General features: G+C 42.5%; 1 protein-coding gene across 3 annotated transcripts in view; it reads right to left on the reverse strand.

The window, feature by feature from the left end:
* FAM19A4 (family with sequence similarity 19 member A4, C-C motif chemokine like) overlaps positions 1 to 9,467 on the reverse strand; it is a 175,402-nt gene extending 165,935 nt beyond the window's left edge. Inside the window, exon 1 of one of the 3 annotated variants that reach the window (XM_027523177.1) lies at positions 9,205 to 9,467. The gene's annotated coding sequence lies outside the window, so the exon portion shown is untranslated. Of the gene's footprint in view, positions 1 to 9,163 lie in introns of all 3 variants that reach the window. The other 2 variants (XM_027523176.1, XM_027523178.1) reach the window with 2 other exon arrangements.
* Between the last annotated feature and the right edge of the window lie 2,864 nt (positions 9,468 to 12,331).

The following is a 12,331-nucleotide window of genomic DNA, read 5'->3' on the forward strand; positions in this document are numbered from 1 at the left end:
TTTAAACAATGGATTCTTGGGAGGGCGGTTCAGGGGTTTAGCATGGGTGGCTGATTCATGTCGATGCATGGCAAAAACCACCACAATATTGTAAAGTAACTATCCTTCAATTAAAGTAAATTAATTTTAAGAAAAGTTCTCAGCCACAGAAAATGTATCTTATGCTCTAAAGGAAACTTATGGACATAATCAACATCGGTTTCTCACCCATAACACCTATCTAACCAACATTTAATTTGTATTTTGGGCCCAGGAATTTAAATTCATCTCCAGAATCATTCTATTTAGAAAAACATCAATGTATTACAAAACATAAAACCTACCACCTAATAACATAGTCCTTTTTCTAAAATTTTTCATTTTAAAAATTTTAAATCAAAAGATGAGCTGTAAAAAGAAGTGTTAAGTCAAGTATGGTCTGAGAGGCTCTATGGGGACTTGTCAGAAGTGAACATTATCAGGCTCCAGCCCAGACTCCCTGAACCAGGAGCCCTGGAGGTAAGACACGGGTATTTTAACAAAATCCTCCAGGTAATTCTATGGCCACCTGATGCAAAGAGCTGACTCACTGGAAAAGACCCTAATGCTCGGAAAGATTGAGGGCAGGAGGAGAAGGGGACGACAGAGGATGAGATGGTTGGATGGCATCACCGACTCAATGGACATGAGTTTGGGTAAACTCCGAGAGTTGGTGATGGACAGGGAGGCCTGGCATGCTGCAGTTCATGGGGTCACAGAGTCGTACCCGACTGAGTGACTGAACTGAACTGAACTATACCAGGTGATTCTTATGCACTGGTCCAAGTAATAATATTAAGAACTGCAGTCATACCAGAATGGGGGGCATCACCAAGCAACAGTGATAATATGAAATAGACTTTTTAAAAATCCAAGATTTGCAGAGGACAAAAAATTTAAAAACTATAATCAGCATGAACCCAATATTCATATTCCCTTGTCACTTACTTCTCAGTAAATGAAGGCAGTGCAACTCATATATGGATGTAGTCAACTGCTTGTAAGTTCATGTCTATTCATGCTATGGTTCAGAAATATTTGAACTACACACATCTGATTTAGGATTCCAGAAGGATCCACCCCCACCCCCACCCCCAGATGGAGGCTTATTTCTAGGTCTTTAGAATCAAATTAGAATATCCCTTCAGATACCTATTTGTGCAGACTTTAATTTCAAGTATATTTAAATGTCTTCGCATCTTGCTTTGGCTCATCACATCAAGCCAGGCCGCTTACGCTGTGTGATCACAATAATGAATAAACATGGGGTGCTTATAAAGGATGCGGGCACCACAAAACTGATCAATTGTTAATTCTCTAAAGTGACTATACGTGCTTTCTTTTGCAGTCACTTCATTAAGCTGTGCTTTTGGTGGGGAAAAAAAAAATGCCCAAGTCCTCTGTCTACTGTCTCTGTAAAGTAAAACTACGGTAATCACTCAGAGCCAGCTTAAGGCTTACCTTGGTCTTGATCATTTCCTTGTACTGTCTCAACCCACTACCACCCCCCACCTCCAGCAAGGAACGAAACTGGCATGGCATTTTAAAAAACATGGGCTGCATGGTCACTAACTGCCAGAGGACTGGAGGCAGCACCATTATTCGCAGCCAAAATAACCACAGTGTGTATTTACTGCCCTCTGGTTATTCTGATCACAGATCAATTTCTCAATGAGCATCTGACCCACATCTCAACCAAACTCCTCCGCGTGGCAGGGCGAGGACTTTCACAGCTTCTCTCTGGAATCAGCGTGTTTGTTACTCAGTTCTTAGCTGCCCCCACCCCCCATCCCTGGGCCCTACGCAGGAGTAGTCCAGTCAATCTTTCCTCAATTGGAAGAATGGATACTCTAGTGAGAGCATTGGCTCTACTGTCCTGCCTGGGTTCAAATCATGGCTCTTTCACAAGCTACCTGTGTGGCTTCCTGCCAACGTGCCTTACTTTTCTCATGCACAGGATGGGGACGATGACTATGGCTATCTTGGAGGGCTTGGTGTGTGTGTATGGTGGGGGGTGGGGAGGCGGGTATGGGAATTGAATGAGACAGTGCATCAAAATTCTCAGTGCAGTAAAAGGATACATTCTCTATGGAAAATAGGACGGCAAGTCTTCAAAAAATTTAAAACAGAATTACTATATGACCTAGGCATTCCACTTCCAAGTATTTACCCGAAAGAAATGAAAGCAAAGATTCCAACGGATATGTGTACATAACACCTTTATTTGCAATAACCAAAAGGTGGACACTACCCGAGCGTCCATGGAGGATGAAAGGGTAAACAAAACATGGTGTATACACACAGGAGAATAGTATCCAAACTTAAAAAGTCAGGAAATTCTGACACACACTACAACACGGATGAGCCTTGAAGACATCATGCTAAGTGAACCGAGCTAGTCGCAAAAGGATAAATATTGTAGGACCCTAGAGCAGCTCTATTTGTAAAGATACAAAACAGAATGGTAACTGCCAGGGGCTGGAGGGAGGGGAAATGCAGAGATGTTGTTTACTGAGTAGAGTTTCAGTTTTCCAACATGAACAGAGTTCTGAGGATGGATGGTGGTGATGACTGCTCAACAATGTGAACGGACTTACAAATTTTAAAGCATACAGTTCAATGGTATTAAGTAGGTAAACTTCTATTATTTGTATTTTAACACAATTTTTGTAAATGCTTGGTGCACTAGCCAGCAATATCCTTATTCAACAAATGATAGTCATTGTTGCTACTATCATTTTTTAAAAGGTCAACAAAATATTTCAAACATCCCTTAATGTAAATATGGCAAATACCAGCAGAAACTAGTGAAAGAGACATTTACTATCAAATGTTCAACTCCATGTAAATGTCTCCTTGCACACCCCTTGCACATCACTCTTATCCCTATGTGCCCTTATTGGGGATGTTTAAATATTAACCTGTTAGTTTCCCAAACTTCCTTAGCTGAGCATCAGCCCCTAGGGTTTGAGGTGGTAGGAATTCAGTACACATGGAGAATGAGAGGTACCAGGGGACAGACTCAGTCATCCTCCAGCTTGGTTAATGGAGCTCTACGCTCCTGAGCTGACCCGACAGTCTGCAAAGAGCAGGACAGAACACAAAGAAGATAGGAGTTTTATCCTGGGAGGACTGAGCTCATGGTAACCAATTTTATGGCTCTTTTGATTTGAGTCTGTGGATGTGTCCATGAGAGAGAGAAAAGGAATTAATCCAGGAATACAGATGAAGAAAGCTGTGGGTCTCTGATGTGAAGCCTGGTTGCATAATCAGTTCTGAAAGCAGAGAAAAGGTAACAGATGTTTACATTACAATCTGGCTGCTTCTGGAAGAGCTGCCAAATGATTTAAATAGTAACGAAGACGGCAAGATCACTGGGCCCCAGTGACTTGTTGCCCCCACTGATACATTCAGAGAATTCACCCCAATAATATTTTCTTCAGATGGCCTCAGTTAAACACCTCAATGGATATATATATTTTTTGGCTTTCAAGGTACTTTCAATCTCAAACTAGACATCAGAAAAAAAAAAGGTAGAACTCAAGGACTTAATATAACATTAATATGATGAAACTTGCTGCCTTTGGCAAAGAGGAAAGCATTTTAAAATGAATTTTTAAATAGAATAAGATACAGCCATGAAAAAGAATGGCATACATACAAAATCAGCTCTTTTCACTGATTCATCATCCTTCTAAGAATGGCTGCAAAGCACAGATTGTGTGTAAAACAGGCACAGTGCACAGGAGGTCTCCCCTATTGGGGAAATTCTGCCCGACCACATGGCTATCAGCCTCCTTTCCCAGCAGTGGATTCACCAAGGGCCCTCCAGGAGACCTTTGCCAAGTAAACAAACCAGCACATAGTTTATATGAGGGATGACCCCATTTATCTAAAGTGATTTGGTCTAAATGTCTGTATGTGGAGAAAAGCAGAAGGAGGGAATTGGAAATACATTTACTGCAATATGAAAAGGAACTATTTCAATGGCAGAATTGGGTTCCTTTTTCTTTCCATTTTATACCCTTCTACAGTACGTAAATTTTCTACCCCAAACGTGTATTATCTTTATAAATGTATTAGAGAGAAACAGAGAGAGAACTGTACAAAACGGAAGCCTAGAGTGATTAAAAGAATCCTGGGTTTGCATTTAGAGATCTAGGTTCCCTGCCAGAAACAGGGAGCTGGGGACACTGGATAAGCCACTTCAAGACGCTGGGCCCAGAAAATTGTACTTCAGCAGGGTTTCTCAACCTCAGCACTCTTGACATGTCAGGCTAGAGTGTTCTCTGCTGTAGAGGCCATGTTGTGCATTATAGGATGTTGAGCAGTATCCGTAGCCTCTACTTACTAGAGACCCACATAACCCACCCCAGGTGGAACCCCAAAGGTGACTCCAGACATAGCCAAATGTCCCTGAGGGGCAAAGCTGCCCCCCAGCTGAGAACCTCTGCCCTAGATGATTTCAGGTTCTTGCTGGAAACCTTCCTTGATTATCTCAGGAGCTGTGTCTACAGTCTGAGGTTTTAGCTGATGGACAAGGAAGTACCTTTGTTACAACAAGGACATGCCAATATTTTAATGATTCCTTAAAGCACAGGATAATGTGAAATTGCATAAAGGAATAAAACCATAAATTTTCAGAGAAAACTTTAGGATACACAACACAGATGTAAACCTAAGAGAATTCAAGCAGACATAATTAATGGTCGTCAAAAAAGTAATCATAAAAGCAATGCTAGTTTTTGACAGTTCCACTTTTAGTTAAGACAACTGAAATGCCGCAGAAATGTTTGACTGGTATCTAGTTGGGAATGAACTTACAGTACTAACAAGGCCAACATAGACTATTTTTTCTGCAATGCATATTTTTATTCTAAAAGAATCCCACTGTTCTCTCTTTATAAGAAATATAAACATATCTTCCTATCTTTCTAAAAGGGATTATGCTACTCTTCTGTACTAACAATACTACGAACAATCTCTTAAAATAAAACTAATTAGCCACATCTTTCCTATCTAAATACACCATATTCCTCTTATTTGGCATTGTATTAACAAGAATCCCCTAATATCTGATGCTACTGTATTTCTGAATGAAAATTATTTATGCTCATGCTAATAACTTGCTACTGTTTGATCCTGACATCTTCTGAATTAAAAAGAATGCCAAAGAAAGAGTCAATGTGGTTTTACACGAATGACCTTTGAAAATCAGTAGTTCATCCATACAGAGAAAGGGATTTATTAACCCTATACCTGGTACACACTAAGTGTTCAACAAAGGTAAGATGCCATTATCAATATTCATGATCATACTTAAAAAAGAGTATTATTCCAAATTATTGGTTTGGCTGCACAGCAACTAGAAAGCACAAAGTATGAAGGAAGAGATTATCACACAATAAATAAATGTCCTGAGTTCTTAGACCTGAAGTGATGCCTCAGCATCGTTTTATCATCCCTGTCTTTCCCTGTGCTCAGGTCCAAATTGAGTCACCTCAGCCACTCCTCCTCCACCATCACCTCTCAGTTAAATGTCTCTTTTACAATTACAATACTAAGCTACCAGGAAGTGACCCAAGCTAACTGCTGCATATAGTTATCAAATCTCTGAGTCGGGTTCAACGAACATAATGTTCTAACTAAGACTCAATAATGGAAGAAGTGGATGTGGTCCTCCTTCCACAGAGAGAGCCAAAATGTGGGTCCTAGCACATTACTAAAGCCATTCCCTGCAGCTTTTCACCAGAAAGCACAGTGGGCTAGGAGTAAGGATTTGGGGGTTCTAAGCCCACAGGGGATCCAAGTCACAACATCTCCTACTTCTGATCTTCTGGAAAAAGGAACTCTGAGATACTTTTCAGATTCAAACTTCTGCTTGCCTTTGACTCTCCCCTTAAACCACACTGCACAGTTAAATTTATGTTAAATACAAAACCCAAGAACCCTCTTAACTGACTTTATGGAGGAAAGTAGATTTAACTTAAATGGCTACTGCAAAACAGAAAGAGTTACTTTTATTTTTTTCAATAGATATTAAAAACATGGGAAGCCAAAGTTAATTTTACGCTGTGAGCAGCGGGTTGCCAGAGTTCACAAAATGAGTTGGCTATTATTGTAAAACCAAACTCCACACACCCATTCAAGCCTATATAAGTAAGGGCTGCCTAGGAAGGATCTGAGCTTTTTCTAATAGTGTTTTCAAAACAAATAATTATGAAGTCATTAAGGTAGCCAAAATTGTTTCACCAACCCCTTCGTAGACATCTTTTTCTATTGCCTGTCCCCCTACCCTCAATCCCGAATCTGTTTGACAAATTAGAATGAAGAACACTATTTGATCTCCCAGTCATTTATGACTGACTTTGAGATTTATAGGTACACTGGTAACCCTAGCAGATTCATACCCAACACCTGATGAAAAGTACACATGTATGCAAACAAGTGAGTCCATCACCTAGATGTTCCACCTATTTCAAAGAAAAAAAAAAATCAAAAGGTTAGTCCATTTACTATGATGTCTCTCCATCAGTAAAGAAACAGAGCCAAATGCAGGGTGAAAATTTTCCAAAGAAGAAAGCAAAAGGGGGAAAATGTACTTATGCAAATTCTAAAGAGATCTATAAAACTGCAATCTGAGAATTTTATTATTAAGCTAAGCTTCTTAGTGTAGAAATCCCCAAAACTCTCCAACTGGGCAGCTAATTGAGAGTTAGGAAGAACCAAAGGACTTCCCTCTTTCTCTGATTCATCACAGGCAATATAGAAACCCTTGCTGAATATGATAATGTGACTTTTGTCAATGCATGTTCAAATCAGATAGAGGATTGGCTGGTGATGATGTCATACCCAAGGGTTAATCTCCATTGACTGCAGTTTTAATACCATATACATACCATATACACCAACACACCATTTACATAACAGTATTATATTAAGTGTACCAACAAATGAACTGTGCAGATAATAAAAGCAGCTATTAGAGAAAGGCTATGTGCCACTGAAAAGTAGGTAAGGGGACAAAGAATCTGTGTCTGTGTGTGACTAAATGGAACTAGGTCATCAAACAAAACACATCTCTAAAAGGAGTCAAAAAACGAATATTGAAATTTAAGTGACTCAGAAAATTCTAGAACCAGATATATGGAAAAGTTCCCTCAAATGAAAAACTATTCAGTAATCAAGTTGAGATATTTGTGTGCAAGTTTGTGGGAGAAGAAAAAACAAATTAGCCATTCAAAAATAAGTGAACTGGCAGCCACTGCTTATCTGGTAAGAGCAATTTTCTTATCTTTTAACAGGGAAAACTGGCCACGTCAAATCATGACTTACAACCTTATAATACATTTCAAAGTGTCAAAGGGGAGTTAAGATGGTACAGAAGGAAGAGAACAAAGTCATCCAAAGCTGAAAAATGAAAAGAACTGAGGAAGAAAATCTTGAAATCCATTTTTTTGGACATGAGAATATTGATCAAGAAATGCCTACACAGATAAAGAAAGCTTTTTGCACAAATGAGCAATGTCCACTCACACGGTCAGTTTGGGAGAACATAAGTCATCATTAGTCGTAATGATTCTGAAAACTGCTCTCACACCGCCTTATTAAGATCTGTATTTCCAATCCAAAGGCAGTGCTGGGCTTACACACTGATTCACAACCTCAAACAGCAGAAATGCTCCTCATTGTAAAACCCACAGTGAGCTGTTGAATTCTGCAAGTCACACATCTGTCCTCAAATGACTGAGTGCAAAACACAGATTATATGAGGAAATGGATGTTCTTAAATTATTTTAGCCTTTTTCTGTTTGCTTTGAAACCCGGGTCCTGCCTGAACAGGACTCAGACACACAAACTCATTGTCCCTCAGCAAGTGGCCTGGAAGGAGGGCAAGTCTGACCAGGAAACTGAACCATCATTGGAGACCAATTTGGGCATATGGGTCTGCAGGTATGGGCTTCAGGTTGTTGAATCCCCAGACCACGGATATTACAGAATCAGACCACGGCTTTGAACGTCTCTGTTCCCACGCTCCAGGGTCACTTGTCACATCACATCAAGCTTGCCCGTCTCGGAGGGACAGCGGTTGAAAGTTAAAGAGGAACCGAGTACACGGATACAGACACTTCCTCAAGGGGGTCCTAAAATCCTGTGTGGGGGATGGGCACAGGGGTAGGTTTCAGCGAGTAACCATGAACTCGTGTATGCACATCTGGCTGAGGAGTTGCTTCATAGCTTAGCTAAGGTTCTCACGGGGGTCTGTGGAGCTCTCAAACGTTAAGTGACGCTGATTCAAGAGAAAAACACACCAGTAGCACCGTGTCTGGCCTGGGTTGTCTCCCTAGGTGCGGGTTATCAGGCTTTCCACATCGTCCCCGAGGAAGAGAACATGGCTTAAGGCTAAAGATGCCCTCCCTTCCAGGGGCTGACTGACAGAGCAAAGGAAGCAACAGCGGACGAAACCGAAAAAGACGGGAAGAAATCTAAGCACGCCGGCTTGGTGGACAAATGCTAGATACCTCATGTGGGAAGGGACGGTACTTCTAGACCCGCTCCACTTCTCCCCTTGCGTGGGAAGCTTCGCGCTCACAGCTGCAAGTTGCACCCCGGATCACGCAACGTCCTCCCAGCAAGAGCCGGGCAAGCAGGAAATCAGCTGTAGGCTAACCAGCTCTCTCCTTCAGGCTCCTATAAAGATACCGGCTCACACTTTTTCAAAACAAGCACTCGAGACCAGTTCGCCCTCTGCCTCTACATATCAATCCATCAAGTGACCTCTCAGACATTCACGGAGCACCCTCGGGATCTCTGAGTGACAGACACAAACCCTGAAGTTGGAAGCGTGCCACACACACCCCGCTTCTTAGCGAGGTTTCCAACTTCGGGGTGCACGGCAGTCTCCACCACAGGAGGTCACTCCCGCAGTCCAGAGCGCAAGGATGAGCGGGAGGAGGCAAGTCGGTATCGCCTGAGAGGCAGATGCTGCCCAGGAGACAGATCGTGAGCAAAGGGTCCCAAGTCACCCCAACCCCATCTTCCTGCCTCCTCCTTGCCCTTTCAACCTTCCTCACTCAAAGTCTGAAACTGCGCTTGCAGAGCGACACACCGATTTCCCTCCGCACCCAAGCCAGAGGACGCTCACCGTGCCGCCTCCCCGCAGACATCCCCACAGAGGTCCATCACCTCAGCAGGCTCGCTCTGAAAGGAAACTCCCAAGTCTCTCTGAAGACAAGTCCGAAACTGCATCTGGAGAACAAACGTCTGCGGAAGCAGCAGCTGCGACTCCACTCCTGGGGTCTGGCAACAGCCTCGGTGCGCCCCGTCCAGGGCGGCGCGCAGCCAGCAGTGCAGCAGAGCCAGGCTAGCAAGCCCACGGGGAGGGCAGGGCCACCGTGGGTCACGGTGATTGGTCAGGCTGGTTGGCTGCCCCCGCCCCCGCCCCGCCTGGTGGTCCACGTGGGTCTGCCCTCTACCCGGCCTGCAGCCTCGCTCTGTCCGGGTGCTCCCAGAATCGGACTCCGCGCGCCTCTCCCTAGCGCCTCGCTGTGGCCATCACTCAGCAGGTGCTAGGGAAAGCTCTTCCTTCTGAAGAGCTGAGCGCCTCGTGGAGCCCTGCATCAGAGAGGAATTTAGGACTCAGCTCCCAGCTGAAACAATCCCCTCACATGGTTTCTCCATCGGAGGACCCAAGGCAGCTTGCAAACAGTTTTCCTTAACTGCCCTGAGCATAGCACATGCCTAATTAATCCACCTTCTTTTGTAACTTGCTTGCAAGGAAAAGGAGGGAAATCTGCACAGTGATCACCTGAACACTTTAAAAATCATGAAAGTACCGCTAAGGCTTCTTTGCCTGGAACCCCTCACCAAATCCTCTTCCTTCTCCCATCCCCAAGTAACAGTCATAATCCGTGACTTAATACTTACATAGTATTCATTTTACAGAGAATACCTCATCTGATCTTCATTTTATACACCAGAAAACAGAGACATTACATAACTTACTGAAGATCACACAGTTAATCAGTGGTCCCTGTGTAATCTGAACCTTGGAAGTCTGGTTGCAGAATCCATGTTCTTTGATATTCAAAGTGCAATCCCGGAGATGCATCCCCTGAGAACTTGTTAAGAACAAAGACTTTCAGACCCCACCCTGAAACAGCATCTTCATTTTAACAAGATCCCCAGGTGACTGGTATCTGCATAAAGTTTGAGGAGCACTGTTGTATATCACTGCGCTGTTCACTGTCATTGGTTTCCTTATCATCCTCTGGTCCTTTCACCCTGCAGTGATCATTATGCATCATTTTGCCCCAGATGTACACCAGGTTATATTTGCCCTTCTCTGAGCTGCTGCTTGTGCCACTACAAGCTTCCTGCCTCTGCTCCCCATTCCTTTGTTCTACGAGACACCCATCATGCCATATTATTTTATGTATCATTTAACCTTTTCAACCCTTTGTCCTTTTACTCTCGAAGTTAGGAGCTCTGTAAGCCAAGATTATTACCAAGTTGTCACCAGTCTAAAAGCAAATTCAAGTATCAGAGACAGGAACTTGATCTCTGAGGAGTTCCTCAGCACTGAGATTCTATGAAGGCCAAGGGCAGATCCAAGGAAAACCTGAAACTACATGCCAAGAGATGCCAGAGTGCTCCTGATGGCATTCATTCAGTCAGCCAGTCAATGAAACTGATGGCATACTCTGGGTCTGGTGCTGGTATATACAAACATAACAGAAGTAAATGAAACAGTAAAAATTTCTGCCCTCATACAGCTTACCTTCTAGTGAGGGGAGACAGCAATAAATGCCATACGTAAGTGAAGTACAGAGTATGGTGTGCAACAGAGAGAAATGAAGTGCAGAAAGGGAAGTGAGCACAGAGAGGTCATGATTTAAAATGTAAGAATCAGGCTAGTTTTCACTGAGACGGTAATATGGGGACAAAGACTTAGAAGAGCTGAGGGTGAAAGTCATTTTGAAGAACTCCACAGCCATTCAATCACAAAATACTGATCTGATCGACTGAGCACTAAGCTAACCAGGTGTGCTAAGCACGGTTCTGGCATGGGTCTGTGTGTTTATTTAAGCCCTCCTGTATTTCATATGTCCAAGTTTCCCTGAACTGAAATTTTCTCATCCTGGTAGAAAAAACATGTAAGCAATTTTATGTGGCTCAACCCACTATCATATTTTTCCATCCTGGATGCTCAGGATTGTTAGGGGTTTCATACACTAATGTCTTAACCCACAGTACCTTGCAAGTACCCAGGTACCCAGGACCTTACTTGGAGAAAGTTCTTTACAAAAGTAATCAAATTAAAATGAAATGATTAGATAATACAATATGACTAGTGTCCTTATAAAATGGGGAAATTTGGAGACAAATACAAAGAGAAAGCACCAGGTGAAGGTGAACAGAGAGATGGGATGATGATTTTACAAGGCAAGCAAGCCAAAGATTGCGGACAAACCTCCAGCAGAAGAGAGAAGCGTGGAACAGATTATTTTGCTTTGAGCCCTCTGAGGGAACTGACTTGACCAACTTCTTGATCTCAAATGACTACCTTCAGAACTGTGAGATAATAAATTTGTGTTGTTTAGGCTACACAATGTAGTACTTTGTTACAGCAGTACTAACAAAAGTATGTTTCTAAGGTACGATGATAAAGTTTAAGTGACTCATAAATTTCTAATGACCGATGATGCCTTTTGTGTAATATAGCAAGAAGCCAAAATGATCTGAGGTGAGATTTACCAACCAAATCACCACAAGAAAAGACAAATTATGTTTTAAAAAAAGCCAAAGGTGTCCCAATTATTCAATCATTTCTCATCTATTTATCAAATGCCTAGTATATGTCAGGCTGTGAGATACAGTAACAGATAAGAGAGATGTGGTCCCTGCTCTCAGGTGACATCATTATGGAGAGAGTCAAATAGTAAACAAATCAACAAACATATAAACAAGCTAATTTCAGACCAGAATGCTTAAAAGAAAAGACAGGAAGGGTAGAGGAATAAAGGGATGAGGGGGTGGGTTTAATTTCCAATGGCTGCCCAGGGAAGGGTCCTATGAGGGGAAGACACTTGAGACAAAGACTTCCATAACAGAAGACCATCGAAGCAAAGATCTGGCAAAAACAGTTCCAGGCGGAGATAACAATTGCTCATCTCTTTTTGAATTTTATTTATTTTTGGCTGCATTGGATCTTCATTACTGGGCTTGGGCTTTCTCTAGTTGCAGCAAGCAGGGCTACTCTCTGGTTGCAGTGCACGGGCTTCTCATTGCATTCATTTCTCTCGTTGTGGAG

The sequence above is a fragment of the Bos indicus x Bos taurus genome, chromosome 22 (genome assembly GCF_003369695.1).
Source record: "Bos indicus x Bos taurus breed Angus x Brahman F1 hybrid chromosome 22, Bos_hybrid_MaternalHap_v2.0, whole genome shotgun sequence".
NCBI classification, from domain to species: Eukaryota; Metazoa; Chordata; class Mammalia; order Artiodactyla; family Bovidae; genus Bos; species Bos indicus x Bos taurus.